Here is a 5,815-nt window from a genome sequence, read left to right on the forward strand (position 1 = left end):
CGCCAAAAAGATTCCACAGGTGTTATGTTGGTCGGCGAGCAATGTTGGAGCACCTACCGGACGGACGTGCCTACATACGCCGCCCGCGCAGGGTGCGTCCCGCGGCCGATGGTGATTTTTCTTCCACGACAGCGATGGATCTCTTTTTTTCCGGCGAGCATCGACCCGACTTTGGTCATTTTTAGTTTCAAAGGGTAAGGGTGCTGGTCGGTCAAGACGTTCTGGGAGGCTTTGTGGGAGACTGAACATCAATCACGTAGGACTCCGACACCCCCATCTCATTGAATTCCTCCTTTCGGTTTACTTTTTACTTGCACTCCACCCCCTCCCCCTTCTCCTCTCATTTCTTTCATCTGCACCCTTCTGTCCCACGCCGTCGTTGTACCTCTCTGGACGCCATCAGGAATCCTCGGACGTCCGCAGACCCCGCCCACGCGACTGCCTGCTTTGTACCACACCCCTGTCCACCCAGGAATCCCTCTGCAGCTAGGTACCCTCCGCACCCTCTTACTGATGACGTCTATGGCAGACACCGCACCCGGTAGGTGTTCGGTCAAGTGCCATTGATCCTCTTTTTTGAACTTGTTTTTTGGAGAAGCACGATGACGGGATACTAGGTGTTCAAGAATGAGTTGTTGTGCAATGCGTGGTTGGTTGTTTATGAGGATTTTGTAGGCATAAGCAAGGGCCCGATCTTTTGGCACAACTTGCATGCTTTGTTTCATGGGTGAAAGAACTTGTCGCCCTTCAAAATGCACGACATCGATGCACGTAATATGAAGTCGCTAACGCATCGGTGGTACACATCTGCAACTCCATCATGAAGTTTTGAAGTGCGATTCACCAAATGAAGACTAGGTAGCCATTGGGCTCGTCAACCATGAAGATCGTAAATGTTGCTTCTTGTTTGCTCTACATGTTGGTTAATTAATTCATTCACTCAATAATGGTGTACATGTTCTATAGCATGCACACATTGTCATGATGTATTACAGGGCTGAGGGTAGGCCATTCACACATTCATTGTTGGATGAAGCTCAAGGGGCAATTTGTGTGGGACAATATGTGTCAGTCCTGACTCTAGTGTCGTCGAATTTGGAATAGATGATTTCGTAAAACTTGTTGAACATCCAATTATCTTTTTTTTGAGGCAATCTCGCGAAGCTCCGTCACAATGTTTACAAGGACGAAAGGAATTCCCTCTGGCTGGCCTAGCCAAACATGACGACCAAACCCTAACTTTAAAGCATGCTTCGCTAAATTGCGAGCCTCCTTATTGGAGCTCCTATGCTCATGAACTATATTACATAAAGTAAAAGACGTAGCCGTCATCTTGATCTCTTCGATGATAGCTCCGTATGCTGATCCACTCCCCTTCTTGATTTCTGACACAACACCTTGGCAATCTGAAGCGAGATGTAAATGGTTCAAATTCAGATCCTGGGCTAGAGCCAAACCTTCCCTGATAGCTAGCGCTTCAAGGGTAGCAGCATCATTTTGATTTCTGAAAACATAGGCCGACGCTCCAAGGAAAATGCCTTCGCCGTTTCTGCAGATTGTACCCACCGTTCCATGGTTTCCTCCCCTGCTCACTACTGCATCAACATTTAGTTTCATAGAATTCTCGGGCGGTGCTAGCCAACCCGGCCACCCAGGTGTTGCACTCGTGTGGGGCTCATCCTTTTGCGATAGCTGATGAAGTTCTACTAGATAAGAGTTAACGAAACCATGAACTGCATATGGGCTTTTGAATATATCTTCATATATTGCCTTGTGCCTTGCACCCCAGATGGCCCAAAGAGTTATTGCAAACCTGATAAATTCCTCCGATTCCAAAGTTTTACCCATGACAAAAAATCCAATCCTTAGCACAATCACGTTGGTTGATGCTCAGTTGATCCAGGATGGCTTCGGATGACAGCGCCCACATGCTCCTTGACATAGGACAGTCCAACAAAGCATGTGTCCATGAGTCATGAACACCACATAAACTGCATGCTGCAGAAGTCGCCATGTTTCGCCTGTGCAACACTGCAGCCGATGTGATCGAGTTCTTTGCCAATCTCCACATGAAGACTCTGATCTTCGACGAAAACTATACCTTCCACAACGATTTGCACTCAGCTCCTTCTGCTTCTACTCTTGATGTACCCCCGCGACCCTCTCGCCACGCCTCTCTGTTCAGCTTTGTGCGGGTGAGCATACGATAAGCTGAGCTGACAGAAAAGTGGCCCCGAGGCTCCTCACTCCAAGCCCAAAAATCAGAGATCTTACGAGTACATAAAGGTATCTTTACAATTGCTTCCGCATCGAACGATGTGAAGACAGCCTGCACCAGCTATTCTCTCCAAGTTGCTGTTGATGTTTCTATGAGCTCTGAGACACGTCGAGGTGGATTCGGTACCAAAGAAGCAATCGGTCTCCTGAAACTCTCTCTTGGGATCCAATTATGATTCCATATATCTGTCTCTTCTCCGTCTCCTACGCGCCGAATAATTCCTTGAGAAACTACATCTCTTCCATCAAGTATCCCTCTCCATATTTGGGAGGGGTGAGAGCCTAATTCTGCATCCAAAAGGGATCGATCTGGGAAGTATATTGCCTTCAAAATCCTTGCACTCAAAGACTCCGGATCATCCATCACCCTCCATGCTTGCCTAGCCAAGAGAGACAAGTTGAACAGTTCCAGATCACGAAATCCCATACCTCCCATATATTTTGGCATAGTCATTATATCCCATGCAACCCAAGCTGGTTTCCTTCTGCCTCCTTTGCTTCCCCACCAAAACTGCCGAATTATGGTTGTAACACTATCACACAGCCCTCTTGGAAGCCTGAAACAGGACATAGAATAGACCAGTATAGCCTGGGCCACCGCTTTTATTAGCACCTCCTTTCCAGCACACGACAGTAATTTTCCCATCCATCCTTTCACTTTCTCCCAAACTCTATCCCTCAGATTTTGAAAGTGCCGTTCTTTGAGTGTCCAACCTCAGTCGGCATACCTAGGTAACGATCACTGAGAGACTCATTGTGCACCTGAAGTTTGTCCTTCACCCCGTCCCTTATTGTTTGAGGACAACCCTTACTAAAGAAGATGGATGACTTTGCATTGTTTATTTTCTGTCCGGAAGCATTACAATAGGAAGTTAGTAGGTTTGATACCTTCTCTGCACCCTCCACACTAGCCTTGAAAAGTAACAGGCTGTCATCTGCAAATAGAAGATGGTTAACGGCTGGAGCCGTGGGTGCCACCTTGATACCTGCCAACAATGATGACTGAGAACTGGATTTCAGGAGGCACGGAAGGCCCTCTGCTTCAATCAAGAAAAGGTAAGGGGAGATAGGATCTCCCTGCCGAAGCCCCCTAGATGGATGGAAATTCTCAAGTTTCTCGCCATTGAATAACACTGAAAAAGATACACTGGATACCATAGACATGACTGTGTCAATCCAAGCCTGAGCAAAACCCAGCTTTACCATGATGGCTCTCAAGTAATCCCACTCCAGTCTGTCATAAGCTTTCATCATATCCAGTTTTAGAGCACAGAAACTATTATTTTTTGACTTTTTCCTCTTCATAAAATGCAAACACTCATGAGCACATATGATATTGTCTGTTATCAGTCTTCCTGGCACAAAGGCTGACTGTTCTTGTGATATGATATCTGGTAGAATTTGCTTCAATTTGTTGGCCACTACCTTTGATGCTATCTTGTACAAGACGTTGCATAAACTTATCGGTCTAAATTGCGAGAGGAGGGTGGGATTGTTCACCTTCGGGATGAGAACCAAGATGGTATTATTAATGCATTCCGGGCTCTCCTCCCCTCTCACAATCCTTAGGACAACATTTGTCACATCATCCCCACACACATCCCAGTGTTTTTGGTAGAACTGAGCAGGAAAACCGTCAGGACCCGTAGCCTTAGTAGGGAACATCTGGAAGAGTGCAATTTTGACCTCTTCGCGGGTATACGGAGCACAAAGATGTGCATTCATTGCTGCTGTTACTTTACTCGGTACATGTTCAAGTACCTCCTCAACACCTTGCACCCCCTCTGATGTGTAAAGATTTTGATAAAAAGCATTCACCATCGACTTCAACTCAGCTGGATCGCTTACCCCCACACCGAGCGCATTTTCAAGGGCCCTTATCATATTCTTCTTTCTTCTCAGACTGTCTCGAAGGTGAAAAAATTTCGTGTTCTTGTCCCCTGAAGAAAGCCAATCAGCCCGCGCACGTTGCCTCCACATGATCTCCTCTTCGTGGTAGAGCTCCACCAGCCTTTCATTGATTTTGAGCTCCACATGTGATGGTGCCGAACGAAGAGGGTCCCCTTTTAGTTCCTCCAATCTCAGTTTAAGTTCCCTGATCTCCCGTCTCACATTTCCAAAAGATTGCCTACTCCATCTCGTTATCCCTTTCAAAACAGTGGCCAATTTATCATGCAACTGTTGTACAGTCACACACGGTCCCGAGGCTGCCCATTCAATACTCACAGCCCCTCCAAAACCTTCATGTTTTTCCCACATCGCCTCATACCGAAAGGATCTCATTGATGTTTCTGCTTGTACTCGACCAAAATCTAAAATGATTGGACCATGATCTGAGGTAGCCGCTGCATGGTTCTCCAAGCTCGCAAGAGGAAAACGAGCCAGCCACTGAGGATTAACCAACGCTCTATCCAATCTGCACCGCGTATAGGTTCCGCCAGTTACCTTCTTTTCAAACGTCCAAAATCTTCCTTTATGTCCAATGTCCATTAGCATGCAAACATCCGTAGCCTCGCGAAAAGCTTGGATTTGTGCGTTGCTGCGTTGTCCAACTCCCTCATGTTCGTTTGGACGTAGGACCTCGTTGAAGTCACCCATGCATAGCCATGGTAACGAGCTCAAAGTACTTATGTTTTTTAACACTGTCCACGTCTGGTGCCGCAAATGAGTTTGGGACTCACCATATACACACGTCAATCTCCATATCTCGTGCCCCGGTTCCTCCACAGATACATCAAGATGATAACAAGAGTACCCCAAAACTTCAATCTTTATTTCATTATTCCAGAACAAACATAACCCACCACTTCTACCTTGACTATCAACTGCATAAGCATTATCATAACCCAACGTATTTGCTAAATTCTCTACCCTAGATCCTTCAATCTGTGTTTCAACAATACACAAGAGGGTAGGGGCAAACTTCTTCGCAAACTCACGAAGTTCTTGGACCGTCGCGGCGTTGCCCACACCACGACAGTTCCAACATAATGCACTCATTGGGCCCGGCGGCGCTCCTCGAACATCCAATTATCTCATTGCTATTGTTTTACTACACACCATTCGGATGTTGATATTGAGGCCCAGATTTTGGCATTGGCATTAGACAACCCGAATATCTATGTTTGGATGGCCATGGAATTGGCGCTCGGTATTGGCCCAAGATATTGGTGGGCCTGCTTTCCCTCCCCGCTCCTACTATCCCGAAATCAGAGGCTCCTACCTCGACTTCGTTCTGAATTCGGGGATTGAGCGCCCCACTTACCGGTTCATTCGCCCCTCCTGGAAAATACAGAAGCAGCGCGCGGAAGGAGGAGATGAAGGGCGGCGGACAGCGAGCTCCTCGACGGCGTAGGTGCCTCTCCTTCCCTCTTCCTCCGTCAAAGGTGTGCTTCTCCCCCTCTCTCATTCCCACACAGGCACCTCCGACGCAGGCTCACAACCCACGCCCCCACCCCGCCTTCGACCCACAAGCACTACGGCCGCCGCCTTGCCTCCCATGGCGATGGTTTCATCTCTCCCCCCCCCCATGGCTGCT

The sequence above is a fragment of the Triticum aestivum genome, chromosome 7A (genome assembly GCF_018294505.1).
Source record: "Triticum aestivum cultivar Chinese Spring chromosome 7A, IWGSC CS RefSeq v2.1, whole genome shotgun sequence".
NCBI classification, from domain to species: domain Eukaryota; kingdom Viridiplantae; phylum Streptophyta; class Magnoliopsida; order Poales; family Poaceae; genus Triticum; species Triticum aestivum.